The following is a 15731-nucleotide window of genomic DNA, read 5'->3' on the forward strand; positions in this document are numbered from 1 at the left end:
TACTGTGGAGACGTAGCAAAAGATAGCCGCAGGGAAGACATTTCCAGAAACTCTGGATGCTCTGTCGATGACAGTTCTGCGGTGTGCATGTGTTCAAGCTGTGCGCAACGCGTTTTGAATCTGCATAACCACACCCTCCATCCCCGTGAAGGTTCCATGTGACAGAGCAAGCTCCATTTCCAGCTCCCTGTTCCAAAAATCCATTTAATATATGATCCCCAAATAGGGGACGTATCAGATATTAAACTAATAAGAACAGACACTACGCTTGATCTTGAGCCATTTGGCCGAGAAGAGATGATCAGAAATGGTTTGCCACTTGGGCCGCACCAAGGCCTACAACCGACACCCACTGTGCAGACGTAGCAAAAGATTGCGGAAGGGAAGACATTTCCAGAAACTCTGGATGCTCTGTCGATGACAGTTCTGCGGTGTGCATGTGTTCAAGCTGTGCGCAACGCGTTTTGAATCTGCATAACCACACCCTCCATCCCCGTGAAGGTTCCGAGTGACAGAGCAAGCTCCATTTCCAGCTCCCTGTTCCAAAAATCCATTTAATATATGGTCCCCAAATAGGGGACGTATCAGATATTAAACTAATAAGAACAGACACTACGCTTGATCTTGAGCAATTTGGCCGAGAAGAGATGATCAGAAATGGTTTGCCACTTGGGCCGCACCAAGGCCTACAACCGACACCCACTGTGGAGACGTAGCAAAAGATTGCCGCAGGGAAGACATTTCCAGAAACTCTGGATGCTCTGTCGATGACAGTTCTGCGGTGTGCATGTGTTCAAGCTGTGCGCAACGCATTTTGAATCTGCATAACCACACCCTCCATCCCCGTGAAGGTTCCGTGTGACAAAGCAAGCTCCATTTCCAGCTCCCTGTTCCAAAAATCCATTTAATATATGGTCCCCAAATAGGGGACGTATCAGATATTAAACTAATAAGAACAGACACTACGCTTGATCTTGAGCCATTTGGCCGAGAAGAGATGATCAGAAATGGTTTGCCACTTGGGCCGCACCAAGGCCTACAACCGACACCAACTGTGGAGACGTAGCAAAAGATTGCCGCAGGGAAGACATTTCCAGAAACTCTGGATGCTCTGTCGATGACAGTTCTGCGGTGTGCATGTGTTCAAGCTGTGCGCAACGCGTTTTGAATCTGCATAACCACACCCTCCATCCCCGTGAAGGTTCCGTGTGACAAAGCAAGCTCCATTTCCAGCTCCCTGTTCCAAAAATCCATTTAATATATGGTCCCCAAATAGGGGACGTATCAGATATTAAACTAATAAGAACAGACACTACGCTTGATCTTGAGCCATTTGGCCGAGAAGAGATGATCAGAAATGGTTTGCCACTTGGGCCACACCAAGGCCTACAACCGACATCCACTGTGAGACGTAGCAAAAGATTGCCACAGGGAAGACATTTCCAGAAACTCTGGATGCTCTATCGATGACAGTTCTGCGGTGTGCATGTGTTCAAGCTGTGCGCAACGCGTTTTGAATCTGCATAACCACACCCTCCATCCCCGTGAAGGTTCCGTGCGACAAAGCAAGCTCCATTTCCAGCTCCCTGTTCCAAAAATCCATTTAATATATGGTCCCCAAATAGGGGACGTATCAGATATTAAACTAATAAGAACAGACACTACACTTGATCTTGAGCCATTTGGCCGAGAAGAGATGATCAGAAATGGTTTGCCACTTGGGCCGCACCAAGGCCTACAACCGACACCCACTGTGGAGACGTAGCAAAAGATTGCCGCAGGGAAGACATTTCCAGAAACTCTGGATGCTCTGTCGATGACAGTTCTGCTGTGTGCATGTGTTCAAGCTGTGCGCAACGCGTTTTGAATCTGCATAACCACACCCTTCATCCCCGTGAAGGTTCCGTGTGACAAAGCAAGCTCCATTTCCAGCTCCCTGTTCCAAAAATCCATTTAATGTATGGTCCCCAAATAGGGGACGTATCAGATATTAAACTAATAAGAACAGACACTATGCTTGATCTTGAGCCATTTGGCCGAGAAGAGATGATCAGAAATGGTTTGCCACTTGGGCCGCACCAAGGCCTACAACCGACATCCACTGTGGAGACATAGCAAAAGATTGCCGCAGGGAAGACATTTCCAGAAACTCTGGATGATCTGTCAATCATAGTTCTGCGGTGTGCATGTGTTCAAGCTGTGCGCAACGCGTTTTGAATCTGCATAACCACACCCTCCATCCCCGTGAAGGTTCCGTGTGACAAAGCAAGCTCCATTTCCAGCTCCCTGTTCCAAAAATCCATTTAATATATGGTCCCCAAATAGGGGATGTATCAGATATTAAACTAATAAGAACAGACACTACGCTTGATCTTGAGCCATTTGGCCGAGAAGAGATGATCAGAAATGGTTTGCCACTTGGGCCGCACCAAGGCCTACAACCGACACCCACTGTGGAGACGTAGCAAAAGATTGCCGCAGGGAAGACATTTCCAGAAACTCTGGATGATCTGTCGATGACAGTTCTGCGGTGTGCATGTGTTCAAGCTGTGCGCAACGCGTTTTGAATCTGCATAACCACACCCTCCACCCCCGTGATGGTTCCGTGGGACAAAGCAAGCTCCATTTCCAGCTCCCTGTTCCAAAAATCCATTTAATATATGGTCCCCAAATAGGGGACGTATCAGATATTAAACTAATAAGAACAGACACTACGCTTGATCTTGAGCCATTTGGCCGAGAAGAGATGATCAGAAATGATTTGCCACTTGGGCCGCACCAAGGCCTACAACCGACACCCACTGTGGAGACGTAGCAAAAGATTGCCGCAGGGAAGACATTTCCAGAAACTCTGGATGCTCTGTCGATGACAGTTCTGCGGTGTGCATGTGTTCAAGCTGTGCGCAACGCGTTTTGAATCTGCATAACCACACCCTCCATCCCCGTGAAGGTTCCGTGTGACAAAGCAAGCTCCATTTCCAGCTCCCTGTTCCAAAAATCCATTTAATATATGGTCCCCAAATAGGGGACGTATCAGATATTAAACTAATAAGAACAGACACTACGCTTGATCTTGAGCCATTTGGCCGAGAAGAGATGATCAGAAATGGTTTGCCACTTGGGCCGCACCAAGGCCTACAACCGACACCCACTGTGGAGACGTAGCAAAAGATTGCCGCAGGGAAGACATTTCCAGAAACTCTGGATGCTCTGTCGATGACAGTTCTGCGGTGTGCATGTGTTCAAGCTGTGCGCAACGCGTTTTGAATCTGCATAACCACACCCTCCATCCCCGTGAAGGTTCCGTGTGACAAAGCAAGCTCCATTTCCAGCTCCCTGTTCCAAAAATCCATGTAATATATGGTCCCCAATTAGGGGACGTATCAGATATTAAACTAATAACAGACACTACGCTTGATCTTGATCCATTTGGCCGAGAAGAGATGATCAGAAATGGTTTGCCACTTGGGCCGCACCAAGGCCTACAACCGACACCCACTGTTAAGATGTAGCAAAAGATTGCCGCAGGGAAGACATTTCCAGAAACTCTGGATGCTCTGTCGATGACAGTTCTGCGGTGTGCATGTGTTCAAGCTGTGCACAACGCGTTTTGAATCTGCATAACCACACCCTCCATCCCCGTGAAGGTTCCGTGTGACAAAGCAAGCTCCATTTCCAGCTCCCTGTTCCAAAAATCCATTTAATATATGGTCCCCAAATAGGGGACGTAACAGATATTAAACTAATAAGAACAGACACTACGCTTGATCTTGAGCCATTTGGCCGAGAAGAGATGATCAGAAATGGTTTGCCACTTGGGCCGCACCAAGGCCTACAACCGACACCCACTGTGGAGACGTAGCAAAAGATTGCCGCAGGGAAGACATTTCCAGAAACTCTGGATGCTTTGTCGACGACAGTTCTGCGGTGTGCATGTGTTCAAGCTGTGCGCAACGCGTTTTGAATCTGCATAACCACACCCTCCATCCCCGTGAAGGTTCCGTGTGACAAAGCAAGCTCCATTTCCAGCTCCCTGTTCCAAAAATCCATTTAATATATGGTCCCCAAATAGGGGACGTATCAGATATTAAACTAATAAGAACAGACACTACGCTTGATCTTGAACCATTTGGCCGAGAAGAGATGATCAGAAATGGTTTGCCACTTGGGCCGCACCAAGGCCTACAACCGACACCCACTGTGGAGACGTAGCAAAAGATTGCCGCAGGGAAGACATTTCCAGAAACTCTGGATGCTCTGTCGATGACAGTTCTGCGGTGTGCATGTGTTCAAACTGTGTGCAACGCATTTTGAATCTGCATAACCACACCCTCCATCCCCGTGAAGGTTCCGTGTGACAAAGCAAGCTCCATTTCCAGCTCCCTGTTCCAAAAATCCATTTAATATATGGTCCCCAAATAGGGGACGTATCAGATATTAAACTAATAAGAACAGACACTACGCTTGATCTTGAGCCATTTGGCCGAGAAGAGATGATCAGAAATGGTTTGCCACTTGGGCCGCACCAAGGCCTACAACCGACATCCACTGTGAGACGTAGCAAAAGATTGCCGCAGGGAAGACATTTCCAGAAACTCTGGATGCTCTATCGATGACAGTTCTGCGGTGTGCATGTGTTCAAGCTGTGCGCAACGCGTTTTGAATCTGCATAACCACACCCTCCATCCCCGTGAAGGTTCTGTGCGACAAAGCAAGCTCCATTTCCAGCTCCCTGTTCCAAAAATCCATTTAATATATGGTCCCCAAATAGGGGACGTATCAGATATTAAACTAATAAGAACAGACACTACACTTGATCTTGAGCCATTTGGCCGAGAAGAGATGATCAGAAATGGTTTGCCACTTGGGCCGCACCAAGGCCTACAACCGACACCCACTGTGGAGACGTAGCAAAAGATTGCCGCAGGGAAGACATTTCCAGAAACTCTGGATGCTCTGTCGATGACAGTTCTGCGGTGTGCATGTGTTCAAGCTGTGCGCAACGCGTTTTGAATCTGCATAACCACACCCTTCATCCCCGTGAAGGTTCCGTGTGACAAAGCAAGCTCCATTTCCAGCTCCCTGTTCCAAAAATCCATTTAATGTATGGTCCCCAAATAGGGGACGTATCAGATATTAAACTAATAAGAACAGACACTACGCTTGATCTTGAGCCATTTGGCCGAGAAGAGATGATCAGAAATGGTTTGCCACTTGGGCCGCACCAAGGCCTACAACCGACACCCACTGTGGAGACGTAGCAAAAGATTGCCGCAGGGAAGACATTTCCAGAAACTCTGGATGCTTTGTCAACGACAGTTCTGCGGTGTGCATGTGTTCAAGCTGTGCGCAACGCGTTTTGAATCTGCATAACCACACCCTCCATCCCCGTGAAGGTTCCGTGTGACAAAGCAAGCTCCATTTCCAGCTCCCTGTTCCAAAAATCCATTTAATATATGGTCCCCAAATAGGGGACGTATCAGATATTAAACTAATAAGAACAGACACTACGCTTGATCTTGAGCCATTTGGCCGAGAAGAGATGATCAGAAATGGTTTGCCACTTGGGCCGCACCAAGGCCTACAACCGACACCCACTGTGGAGACGTAGCAAAAGATTGCCGCAGGGAAGACATTTCCAGAAACTCTGGATGCTCTGTCGATGACAGTTCTGCGGTGTGCATGTGTTCAAACTGTGTGCAACGCATTTTGAATCTGCATAACCACACCCTCCATCCCCGTGAAGGTTCCGTGTGACAAAGCAAGCTCCATTTCCAGCTCCCTGTTCCAAAAATCCATTTAATATATGGTCCCCAAATAGGGGACGTATCAGATATTAAACTAATAAGAACAGACACTACGCTTGATCTTGAGCCATTTGGCCGAGAAGAGATGATCAGAAATGGTTTGCCACTTGGGCCGCACCAAGGCCTACAACCGACATCCACTGTGAGACGTAGCAAAAGATTGCCGCAGGGAAGACATTTCCAGAAACTCTGGATGCTCTATCGATGACAGTTCTGCGGTGTGCATGTGTTCAAGCTGTGCGCAACGCGTTTTGAATCTGCATAACCACACCCTCCATCCCCGTGAAGGTTCCGTTTGATAAAGCAAGCTCCATTTCCAGCTCCCTGTTCCAAAAATCCATTTAATATATGGTCCCCAAATAGGGGACGTATCAGATATTAAACTAATAAGAACAGACACTACGCTTGATCTTGAGCCATTTGGCCGAGAAGAGATGATCAGAAATGGTTTGCCACTTGGGCCGCACCAAGGCCTACAACCGACACCAACTGTGGAGACGTAGCAAAAGATTGCCGCAGGGAAGACATTTCCAGAAACTCTGGATGCTCTGTCGATGACAGTTCTGCGGTGTGCATGTGTTCAAGCTGTGCGCAACGCGTTTTGAATCTGCATAACCACACCCTCCATCCCCGTGAAGGTTCCGTTTGATAAAGCAAGCTCCATTTCCAGCTCCCTGTTCCAAAAATCCATTTAATATATGGTCCCCAAATAGGGGACGTATCAGATATTAAACTAATAAGAACAGACACTACGCTTGATCTTGAGCCATTTGGCCGAGAAGAGATGATCAGAAATGGTTTGCCACTTGGGCCGCACCAAGGCCTACAACCGACATCCACTGTGAGACGTAGCAAAAGATTGCCGCAGGGAAGACATTTCCAGAAACTCTGGATGCTCTATCGATGACAGTTCTGCGGTGTGCATGTGTTCAAGCTGTGCGCAACGCGTTTTGAATCTGCATAACCACACCCTCCATCCCCGTGAAGGTTCCGTGCGACAAAGCAAGCTCCATTTCCAGCTCCCTGTTCCAAAAATCCATTTAATATATGGTCCCCAAATAGGGGACGTATCAGATATTAAACTAATAAGAACAGACACTACACTTGATCTTGAGCCATTTGGCCGAGAAGAGATGATCAGAAATGGTTTGCCACTTGGGCCGCACCAAGGCCTACAACCGACACCCACTGTGGAGACGTAGCAAAAGATTGCCGCAGGGAAGACATTTCCAGAAACTCTGGATGCTCTGTCGATGACAGTTCTGCGGTGTGCATGTGTTCAAGCTGTGCGCAACGCGTTTTGAATCTGCATAACCACAACCTTCATCCCCGTGAAGGTTCCGTGTGACAAAGCAAGCTCCATTTCCAGCTCCCTGTTCCAAAAATCCATTTAATGTATGGTCCCCAAATAGGGGACGTATCAGATATTAAACTAATAAGAACAGACACTACGCTTGATCTTGAGCCATTTGGCCGAGAAGAAATGATCAGAAATGGTTTGCCACTTGGGCCGCACCAAGGCCTACAACCGACATCCACTGTGGAGACGTAGCAAAAGATTGCCGCAGGGAAGACATTTCCAGAAACTCTGGATGCTCTGTCGATGACAGTTCTGCGGTGTGCATGTGTTCAAGCTGTGCGCAACGCGTTTTGAATCTGCATAACCACACCCTCCATCCCCGTGAAGGTTCCGTGTGACAAAGCAAGCTCCATTTCCAGCTCCCTGTTCCAAAAATCCATTTAATATATGGTCCCCAAATAGGGGACGTATCAGATATTAAACTAATAAGAACAGACACTACGCTTGATCTTGAGCCATTTGGCCGAGAAGAGATGATCAGAAATGGTTTGCCACTTGGGCCGCACCAAGGCCTACAACCGACACCCACTGTGGAGACGTAGCAAAAGATTGCCGCAGGAAAGACATTTCCAGAAACTCTGGATGCTCTATCGATGACAGTTCTGCGGTGTGCATGTGTTCAAGCTGTGCACAATGCGTTTTGAATCTGCATAACCACACCCTCCATCCCCGTGAAGGTTCCGTGTGACAAAGCAAGCTCCATTTCCAGCTCCCTGTTCCAAAAATCCATTTAATATATGGTCCCCAAATAAGGGACGTATCAGATATTAAACTAATAAGAACAGACACTACGCTTCATCTTGAGCCATTTGGCCGAGAAGAGATGATCAAAAATGGTTTGCCACTTGGGCCGCACCAAGGCCTACAACCGACACCCACTGTGGAGACGTAGCAAAAGATTGCCGCAGGGAAGACATTTCCAGAAACTCTGGATGCTCTGTCGATGACAGTTCTGCGGTGTGCATGTGTTCAAGCTGTGCGCAACGCGTTTTGAATCTGCATAACCACACCCTCCATCCCCGTGAAGGTTCCGTGTGACAAAGCAAGCTCCATTTCCAGCTCCCTGTTCCAAAAATCCATTTAATATATTGTCCCCAAATAGGGGACGTATCAGATATTAAACTAATAAGAACAGACACTACACTTGATCTTGAGCCATTTGGCCAGGAAGAGATGATCAGAAATGGTTTGCCACTTGGGCCGCACCAAGGCCTACAACCGACATCCACTGTGAGACGTAGCAAAAGATTGCCGCAGGGAAGACATTTCTAGAAACTCTGGATGCTCTATCGATGACAGTTCTGCGGTGTGCATGTGTTCAAGCTGTGCGCAACGCGTTTTGAATCTGCATAACTACACCCTCCATCCCCGTGAAGGTTCCGTGCGACAAAGCAAGCTCCATTTCCAGCTCCCTGTTCCAAAAATCCATTTAATATATGGTCCCCAAATAGGGGACGTATCAGATATTAAACTAATAAGAACAGACACTACACTTGATCTTGAGCCATTTGGCCGAGAAGAGATGATCAGAAATGGTTTGCCACTTGGGCCGCACCAAGGCCTACAACCGACACCCACTGTGGAGACGTAGCAAAAGATTGCCGCAGGGAAGACATTTCCAGAAACTCTGGATGCTCTGTCGATGACAGTTCTGCGGTGTGCATGTGTTCAAGCTGTGCGCAACGCGTTTTGAATCTGCATAACCACACCCTTCATCCCCGTGAAGGTTCCGTGTGACAAAGCAAGCTCCATTTCCAGCTCCCTGTTCCAAAAATCCATTTAATGTATGGTCCCCAAATAGGGGATGTATCAGATATTAAACTAATAAGAACAGACACTACGCTTGATCTTGAGCCATTTGGCCGAGAAGAGATGATCAGAAATGGTTTGCCACGTGGGCCGCACCAAGGCCTACAACCGACATCCACTGTGGAGACGTAGCAAAAGATTGCCGCAGGGAAGACATTTCCAGAAACTCTGGATGCTCTGTCGATGACAGTTCTGCGGTGTGCATGTGTTCAAGCTGTGCGCAACGCGTTTTGAATCTGCATAACCACACCCTCCATCCCCGTGAAGGTTCCGTGTGACAAAGCAAGCTCCATTTCCAGCTCCCAGTTCCAAAAATCCATTTAATATATGGTCCCCAAATAGGGGACGTATCAGATATTAAACTAATAAGAACAGACACTACGCTTGATCTTGAGCCATTTGGCCGAGAAGAGATGATCAGAAATGGTTTGCCACTTGGGCCGCACCAAGGCCTACAACCGACACCCACTGTGGAGACGTAGCAAAAGATTGCCGCAGGAAAGACATTTCCAGAAACTCTGGATGCTCTATCGATGACAGTTCTGCGGTGTGCATGTGTTCAAGCTGTGCACAATGCGTTTTGAATCTGCATAACCACACCCTCCATCCCCGTGAAGGTTCCGTGTGACAAAGCAAGCTCCATTTCCAGCTCCCTGTTCCAAAAATCCATTTAATATATGGTCCCCAAATAGGGGACGTATCAGATATTAAACTAATAAGAACAGACACTACGCTTCATCTTGAGCCATTTGGCCGAGAAGAGATGATCAAAAATGGTTTGCCACTTGGGCCGCACCAAGGCCTACAACCGACACCCACTGTGGAGACGTAGCAAAAGATTGCCGCAGGGAAGACATTTCCAGAAACTCTGGATGCTCTGTCGACGACAGTTCTGCGGTGTGCATGTGTTCAAGCTGTGCGCAACGCGTTTTGAATCTGCATAACCACACCCTCCATCCCCGTGAAGGTTCCGTGTGACAAAGCAAGCTCCATTTCCAGCTCCCTGTTCCAAAAATCCATTTAATATATTGTCCCCAAATAGGGGACGTATCAGATATTAAACTAATAAGAACAGACACTACGCTTGATCTTGAGCCATTTGGCCAAGAAGAGATGATCAGAAATGGTTTGCCACTTGGGCCGCACCAAGGAATACAACCGACACCCACTGTGGAGACGTAGCAAAAGATTGCCGCAGGGAAGACATTTCGAGAAACTCTGGATGATCTGTCAATCATAGTTCTGCGGTGTGCATGTGTTCAAGCTGTGCGCAACGCGTTTTGAATCTGCATAACCACACCCTCCACCCCCGTGAAGGTTCCGTGCGACAAAGCAAGCTCCATTTCCAGCTCCCTGTTCCAAAAATCCATTTAATATATTGTCCCCAAATAGGGGACGTATCAGATATTAAACTAATAAGAACAGACACTACGCTTGATCTTGAGCCATTTGGCCAAGAAGAGATGATCAGAAATGGTTTGCCACTTGGGCCGCACCAAGGCCTACAACCGACACCCACTGTGGAGACGTAGCAAAAGATTGCCGCAGGGAAGACATTTCCAGAAACTCTGGATGATCTGTCAATCATAGTTCTGCGGTGTGCATGTGTTCAAGCTGTGCGCAACGCGTTTTGAATCTGCATAACCACACCCTCCATCCCCGTGAAGGTTCCGTGTGACAAAGCAAGCTCCATTTCCAGCTCCCTGTTCCAAAAATCCATTTAATATATGGTCCCCAAATAGGGGATGTATCAGATATTAAACTAATAAGAACAGACACTACGCTTGATCTTGAGCCATTTGGCCGAGAAGAGATGATCAGAAATGGTTTGCCACTTGGGCCGCACCAAGGCCTACAACCGACACCCACTGTGGAGACGTAGCAAAATATTGCCGCAGGGAAGACATTTCCAGAAACTCTGGATGATCTGTCGATGACAGTTCTGCGGTGTGCATGTGTTCAAGCTGTGCGCAACGCGTTTTGAATCTGCATAACCACACCCTCCACCCCCGTGAAGGTTCCGTGCGACAAAGCAAGCTCCATTTCCAGCTCCCTGTTCCAAAAATCCATTTAATATATGGTCCCCAAATAGGGGACGTATCAGCTATTAAACTAATAAGAACAGACACTACGCTTGATCTTGAGCCATTTGGCCGAGAAGAGATGATCAGAAATGGTTTGCCACTTGGGCCGCACCAAGGCCTGCAACCGACACTTACTGTGGAGACGTAGCAAAAGATAGCCGCAGGGAAGACATTTCCAGAAACTCTGGATGCTCTGTCGATGACAGTTCTGCGGTGTGCATGTGTTCAAGCTGTGCGCAACGCGTTTTGAATCTGCATAACCACACCCTCCATCCCCGTGAAGGTTCCATGTGACAGAGCAAGCTCCATTTCCAGCTCCCTGTTCCAAAAATCCATTTAATATATGGTCCCCAAATAGGGGACGTATCAGATATTAAACTAATAAGAACAGACACTACGCTTGATCTTGAGCCATTTGGCCGAGAAGAGATGATCAGAAATGGTTTGCCACTTGGGCCGCACCAAGGCCTACAACCGACACCCACTGTGCAGACGTAGCAAAAGATTGCGGAAGGGAAGACATTTCCAGAAACTCTGGATGCTCTGTCGATGACAGTTCTGCGGTGTGCATGTGTTCAAGCTGTGCGCAACGCGTTTTGAATCTGCATAACCACACCCTCCATCCCCGTGAAGGTTCCGAGTGACAGAGCAAGCTCCATTTCCAGCTCCCTGTTCCAAAAATCCATTTAATATATGGTCCCCAAATAGGGGACGTATCAGATATTAAACTAATAAGAACAGACACTACGCTTGATCTTGAGCCATTTGGCCGAGAAGAGATGATCAGAAATGGTTTGCCACTTGGGCCGCACCAAGGCCTACAACCGACACCCACTGTGGAGACGTAGCAAAAGATTGCCGCAGGGAAGACATTTCCAGAAACTCTGGATGCTCTGTCGATGACAGTTCTGCGGTGTGCATGTGTTCAAGCTGTGCGCAACGCATTTTGAATCTGCATAACCACACCCTCCATCCCCGTGAAGGTTCCGTGTGACAAAGCAAGCTCCATTTCCAGCTCCCTGTTCCAAAAATCCATTTAATATATGGTCCCCAAATAGGGGACGTATCAGATATTAAACTAATAAGAACAGACACTACGCTTGATCTTGAGCCATTTGGCCGAGAAGAGATGATCAGAAATGGTTTGCCACTTGGGCCGCACCAAGGCCTACAACCGACACCAACTGTGGAGACGTAGCAAAAGATTGCCGCAGGGAAGACATTTCCAGAAACTCTGGATGCTCTGTCGATGACAGTTCTGCGGTGTGCATGTGTTCAAGCTGTGCGCAACGCGTTTTGAATCTGCATAACCACACCCTCCATCCCCGTGAAGGTTCCGTGTGACAGAGCAAGCTCCATTTCCAGCTCCCTGGTCCAAAAATCCATTTAATATATGGTCCCCAAATAGGGGACGTATCAGATATTAAACTAATAAGAACAGACACTACGCTTGATCTTGAGCCATTTGGCCGAGAAGAGATGATCAGAAATGGTTTGCCACTTGGGCCGCACCAAGGCCTACAACCGACACCCACTGTGGAGACGTAGCAAAAGATTGCCGCAGGGAAGACATTTCCAGAAACTCTGGATGCTCTGTCGACGACAGTTCTGCGGTGTGCATGTGTTCAAGCTGTGCGCAACGCATTTTGAATCTGCATAACCACACCCTCCATCCCCGTGAAGGTTCCGAGTGACAGAGCAAGCTCCATTTCCAGCTCCCTGTTCCAAAAATCCATTTAATATATGGTCCCCAAATAGGGGACGTATCAGATATTAAACTAATAAGAACAGACACTACGCTTGATCTTGAGCCATTTGGCCGAGAAGAGATGATCAGAAATGGTTTGCCACTTGGGCCGCACCAAGGCCTACAACCGACACCCACTGTGGAGACGTAGCAAAAGATTGCCGCAGGGAAGACATTTCCAGAAACTCTGGACGCTCTGTCGATGACAGTTCTGCGGTGTGCATGTGTTCAAGCTGTGCGCAACGCATTTTGAATCTGCATAACCACACCCTCCATCCCCGTGAAGGTTCCGTGTGACAAAGCAAGCTCCATTTCCAGCTCCCTGTTCCAAAAATCCATTTAATATATGGTCCCCAAATAGGGGACGTATCAGATATTAAACTAATTAGAACAGACACTACGCTTGATCTTGAGCCATTTGGCCGAGAAGAGATGATCAGAAATGGTTTGCCACTTGGGCCGCACCAAGGCCTACAACCGACACCAACTGTGGAGACGTAGCAAAAGATTGCCGCAGGGAAGACATTTCCAGAAACTCTGGATGCTCTGTCGATGACAGTTCTGCGGTGTGCATGTGTTCAAGCTGTGCGCAACGCGTTTTGAATCTGCATAACCACACCCACCATCCCCGTGAAGGTTCCGTGTGACAAAGCAAGCTCCATTTCCAGCTCCCTGTTCCAAAAATTTATTTAATATATGGTCCCCAAATAGGGGACGTATCAGATATTAAACTAATAAGAACAGACACTACGCTTGATTTTGAGCCATTTGGCCGAGAAGAGATGATCAGAAATGGTTTGCCACTTGGGCCACACCAAGGCCTACAACCGACATCCACTGTGAGACGTAGCAAAAGATTGCCGCAGGGAAGACATTTCCAGAAACTCTGGATGCTCTATCGATGACAGTTCTGCGGTGTGCATGTGTTCAAGCTGTGCGCAACGCGTTTTGAATCTGCATAACCACACCCTCCATCCCCGTGAAGGTTCCGTGCGACAAAGCAAGCTCCATTTCCAGCTCCCTGTTCCAAAAATCCATTTAATATATGGTCCCCAAATAGGGGACGTATCAGATATTAAACTAATAAGAACAGACACTACACTTGATCTTGAGCCATTTGGCCGAGAAGAGATGATCAGAAATGGTTTGCCACTTGGGCCGCACCAAGGCCTACAACCGACACCCACTGTGGAGACGTAGCAAAAGATTGCCGCAGGGAAGACATTTCCAGAAACTCTGGATGCTCTATCGATGACAGTTCTGCGGTGTGCATGTGTTCAAGCTGTGCGCAACGCGTTTTGAATCTGCATAACCACACCCTCCATCCCCGTGAAGGTTCCGTGCGACAAAGCAAGCTCCATTTCCAGCTCCCTGTTCCAAAAATCCATTTAATATATGGTCCCCAAATAGGGGACGTATCAGATATTAAACTAATAAGAACAGACACTACACTTGATCTTGAGCCATTTGGCCGAGAAGAGATGATCAGAAATGGTTTGCCACTTGGGCCGCACCAAGGCCTACAACCGACACCCACTGTGGAGACGTAGCAAAAGATTGCCGCAGGGAAGACATTTCCAGAAACTCTGGATGCTCTGTCGACGACAGTTCTGCGGTGTGCATGTGTTCAAGCTGTGTGCAACGTGTTTTGAATCTGCATAACCACACCCTCCATCCCCGTGAAGGTTCCGAGTGACAGAGCAAGCTCCATTTCCAGCTCCCTGTTCCAAAAATCCATTTAATATATGGTCCCCAAATAGGGGACGTATCAGATATTAAACTAATAAGAACAGACACTACGCTTGATCTTGAGCCATTTGGCCGAGAAGAGATGATCAGAAATGGTTTGCCACTTGGGCCGCACCAAGGCCTACAACCGACACCCACTGTGGAGACGTAGCAAAAGATTGCCGCAGGGAAGACATTTCCAGAAACTCTGGATGCTCTGTCGATGACAGTTCTGCGGTGTGCATGTGTTCAAGCTGTGCGCAACGCATTTTGAATCTGCATAACCACACCCTCCATCCCCGTGAAGGTTCCGTGTGACAAAGCAAGCTCCATTTCCAGCTCCCTGTTCCAAAAATCCATTTAATATATGGTCCCCAAATAGGGGACGTATCAGATATTAAACTAATTAGAACAGACACTACGCTTGATCTTGAGCCATTTGGCCGAGAAGAGATGATCAGAAATGGTTTGCCACTTGGGCCGCACCAAGGCCTACAACCGACACCAACTGTGGAGACGTAGCAAAAGATTGCCGCAGGGAAGACATTTCCAGAAACTCTGGATGCTCTGTCGATGACAGTTCTGCGGTGTGCATGTGTTCAAGCTGTGCGCAACGCGTTTTGAATCTGCATAACCACACCCTCCATCCCCGTGAAGGTTCCGTGTGACAAAGCAAGCTCCATTTCCAGCTCCCTGTTCCAAAAATTTATTTAATATATGGTCCCCAAATAGGGGACGTATCAGATATTAAACTAATAAGAACAGACACTACGCTTGATTTTGAGCCATTTGGCCGAGAAGAGATGATCAGAAATGGTTTGCCACTTGGGCCACACCAAGGCCTACAACCGACATCCACTGTGAGACGTAGCAAAAGATTGCCGCAGGGAAGACATTTCCAGAAACTCTGGATGCTCTATCGATGACAGTTCTGCGGTGTGCATGTGTTCAAGCTGTGCGCAACGCGTTTTGAATCTGCATAACTACACCCTCCATCCCCGTGAAGGTTCCGTGCGACAAAGCAAGCTCCATTTCCAGCTCCCTGTTCCAAAAATCCATTTAATATATGGTCCCCAAATAGGGGACGTATCAGATATTAAACTAATAAGAACAGACACTACACTTGATCTTGAGCCATTTGGCCGAGAAGAGATGATCAGAAATGGTTTGCCACTTGGGCCGCACCAAGGCCTACA

At 47.7% G+C, this 15731-nt stretch overlaps 45 pseudogenes; all 45 read right to left on the bottom strand.

Moving 5' to 3' along the window:
* Positions 1–147: 147 nt before the first annotated feature.
* LOC143795803 (U2 spliceosomal RNA) lies at positions 148–299 on the bottom strand (annotated as a pseudogene).
* A 176-nt stretch (positions 300–475) lies between these two features.
* LOC143795685 (U2 spliceosomal RNA) lies at positions 476–649 on the bottom strand (annotated as a pseudogene).
* A 176-nt stretch (positions 650–825) lies between these two features.
* On the bottom strand, positions 826–999 carry LOC143795130 (U2 spliceosomal RNA; annotated as a pseudogene).
* Positions 1000–1175: 176 nt separating this feature from the next.
* On the bottom strand, positions 1176–1349 carry LOC143795132 (U2 spliceosomal RNA; annotated as a pseudogene).
* Positions 1350–1524: 175 nt separating this feature from the next.
* On the bottom strand, positions 1525–1698 carry LOC143801522 (U2 spliceosomal RNA; annotated as a pseudogene).
* Positions 1699–1896: 198 nt separating this feature from the next.
* On the bottom strand, positions 1897–2048 carry LOC143796771 (U2 spliceosomal RNA; annotated as a pseudogene).
* A 176-nt stretch (positions 2049–2224) lies between these two features.
* LOC143796279 (U2 spliceosomal RNA) lies at positions 2225–2398 on the bottom strand (annotated as a pseudogene).
* A 198-nt stretch (positions 2399–2596) lies between these two features.
* Positions 2597–2748, bottom strand: LOC143794537 (U2 spliceosomal RNA; annotated as a pseudogene).
* A 176-nt stretch (positions 2749–2924) lies between these two features.
* LOC143795133 (U2 spliceosomal RNA) lies at positions 2925–3098 on the bottom strand (annotated as a pseudogene).
* A 176-nt stretch (positions 3099–3274) lies between these two features.
* LOC143797385 (U2 spliceosomal RNA) lies at positions 3275–3445 on the bottom strand (annotated as a pseudogene).
* A 176-nt stretch (positions 3446–3621) lies between these two features.
* LOC143796725 (U2 spliceosomal RNA) lies at positions 3622–3795 on the bottom strand (annotated as a pseudogene).
* Positions 3796–3971: 176 nt separating this feature from the next.
* Positions 3972–4145, bottom strand: LOC143796618 (U2 spliceosomal RNA; annotated as a pseudogene).
* A 176-nt stretch (positions 4146–4321) lies between these two features.
* On the bottom strand, positions 4322–4495 carry LOC143795134 (U2 spliceosomal RNA; annotated as a pseudogene).
* A 175-nt stretch (positions 4496–4670) lies between these two features.
* LOC143801385 (U2 spliceosomal RNA) lies at positions 4671–4844 on the bottom strand (annotated as a pseudogene).
* Positions 4845–5042: 198 nt separating this feature from the next.
* LOC143796052 (U2 spliceosomal RNA) lies at positions 5043–5194 on the bottom strand (annotated as a pseudogene).
* A 176-nt stretch (positions 5195–5370) lies between these two features.
* On the bottom strand, positions 5371–5544 carry LOC143795135 (U2 spliceosomal RNA; annotated as a pseudogene).
* Positions 5545–5720: 176 nt separating this feature from the next.
* Positions 5721–5894, bottom strand: LOC143795136 (U2 spliceosomal RNA; annotated as a pseudogene).
* A 175-nt stretch (positions 5895–6069) lies between these two features.
* On the bottom strand, positions 6070–6243 carry LOC143795576 (U2 spliceosomal RNA; annotated as a pseudogene).
* Positions 6244–6419: 176 nt separating this feature from the next.
* Positions 6420–6593, bottom strand: LOC143795577 (U2 spliceosomal RNA; annotated as a pseudogene).
* Positions 6594–6768: 175 nt separating this feature from the next.
* On the bottom strand, positions 6769–6942 carry LOC143801523 (U2 spliceosomal RNA; annotated as a pseudogene).
* A 177-nt stretch (positions 6943–7119) lies between these two features.
* LOC143795879 (U2 spliceosomal RNA) lies at positions 7120–7292 on the bottom strand (annotated as a pseudogene).
* A 176-nt stretch (positions 7293–7468) lies between these two features.
* Positions 7469–7642, bottom strand: LOC143795138 (U2 spliceosomal RNA; annotated as a pseudogene).
* A 176-nt stretch (positions 7643–7818) lies between these two features.
* On the bottom strand, positions 7819–7992 carry LOC143797192 (U2 spliceosomal RNA; annotated as a pseudogene).
* A 176-nt stretch (positions 7993–8168) lies between these two features.
* On the bottom strand, positions 8169–8342 carry LOC143794860 (U2 spliceosomal RNA; annotated as a pseudogene).
* A 175-nt stretch (positions 8343–8517) lies between these two features.
* On the bottom strand, positions 8518–8691 carry LOC143801374 (U2 spliceosomal RNA; annotated as a pseudogene).
* Positions 8692–8889: 198 nt separating this feature from the next.
* Positions 8890–9041, bottom strand: LOC143796739 (U2 spliceosomal RNA; annotated as a pseudogene).
* A 176-nt stretch (positions 9042–9217) lies between these two features.
* Positions 9218–9391, bottom strand: LOC143794821 (U2 spliceosomal RNA; annotated as a pseudogene).
* Positions 9392–9567: 176 nt separating this feature from the next.
* Positions 9568–9741, bottom strand: LOC143796878 (U2 spliceosomal RNA; annotated as a pseudogene).
* Positions 9742–9917: 176 nt separating this feature from the next.
* On the bottom strand, positions 9918–10091 carry LOC143794518 (U2 spliceosomal RNA; annotated as a pseudogene).
* A 176-nt stretch (positions 10092–10267) lies between these two features.
* On the bottom strand, positions 10268–10441 carry LOC143794127 (U2 spliceosomal RNA; annotated as a pseudogene).
* A 176-nt stretch (positions 10442–10617) lies between these two features.
* Positions 10618–10791, bottom strand: LOC143796280 (U2 spliceosomal RNA; annotated as a pseudogene).
* Positions 10792–10967: 176 nt separating this feature from the next.
* Positions 10968–11141, bottom strand: LOC143794372 (U2 spliceosomal RNA; annotated as a pseudogene).
* Positions 11142–11339: 198 nt separating this feature from the next.
* LOC143794475 (U2 spliceosomal RNA) lies at positions 11340–11491 on the bottom strand (annotated as a pseudogene).
* Positions 11492–11667: 176 nt separating this feature from the next.
* LOC143801458 (U2 spliceosomal RNA) lies at positions 11668–11841 on the bottom strand (annotated as a pseudogene).
* Positions 11842–12017: 176 nt separating this feature from the next.
* Positions 12018–12191, bottom strand: LOC143795139 (U2 spliceosomal RNA; annotated as a pseudogene).
* Positions 12192–12367: 176 nt separating this feature from the next.
* LOC143794455 (U2 spliceosomal RNA) lies at positions 12368–12541 on the bottom strand (annotated as a pseudogene).
* A 176-nt stretch (positions 12542–12717) lies between these two features.
* LOC143801440 (U2 spliceosomal RNA) lies at positions 12718–12891 on the bottom strand (annotated as a pseudogene).
* Positions 12892–13067: 176 nt separating this feature from the next.
* LOC143796974 (U2 spliceosomal RNA) lies at positions 13068–13241 on the bottom strand (annotated as a pseudogene).
* A 198-nt stretch (positions 13242–13439) lies between these two features.
* LOC143796953 (U2 spliceosomal RNA) lies at positions 13440–13591 on the bottom strand (annotated as a pseudogene).
* Positions 13592–13766: 175 nt separating this feature from the next.
* On the bottom strand, positions 13767–13940 carry LOC143801524 (U2 spliceosomal RNA; annotated as a pseudogene).
* A 176-nt stretch (positions 13941–14116) lies between these two features.
* LOC143801526 (U2 spliceosomal RNA) lies at positions 14117–14290 on the bottom strand (annotated as a pseudogene).
* Positions 14291–14466: 176 nt separating this feature from the next.
* Positions 14467–14640, bottom strand: LOC143801459 (U2 spliceosomal RNA; annotated as a pseudogene).
* Positions 14641–14816: 176 nt separating this feature from the next.
* On the bottom strand, positions 14817–14990 carry LOC143796975 (U2 spliceosomal RNA; annotated as a pseudogene).
* Positions 14991–15166: 176 nt separating this feature from the next.
* LOC143796923 (U2 spliceosomal RNA) lies at positions 15167–15340 on the bottom strand (annotated as a pseudogene).
* Positions 15341–15515: 175 nt separating this feature from the next.
* LOC143801375 (U2 spliceosomal RNA) lies at positions 15516–15689 on the bottom strand (annotated as a pseudogene).
* Positions 15690–15731: the final 42 nt, after the last annotated feature.

The sequence above is a fragment of the Ranitomeya variabilis genome, chromosome 1 (assembly GCF_051348905.1).
Source record: "Ranitomeya variabilis isolate aRanVar5 chromosome 1, aRanVar5.hap1, whole genome shotgun sequence".
NCBI classification, from domain to species: domain Eukaryota; kingdom Metazoa; phylum Chordata; class Amphibia; order Anura; family Dendrobatidae; genus Ranitomeya; species Ranitomeya variabilis.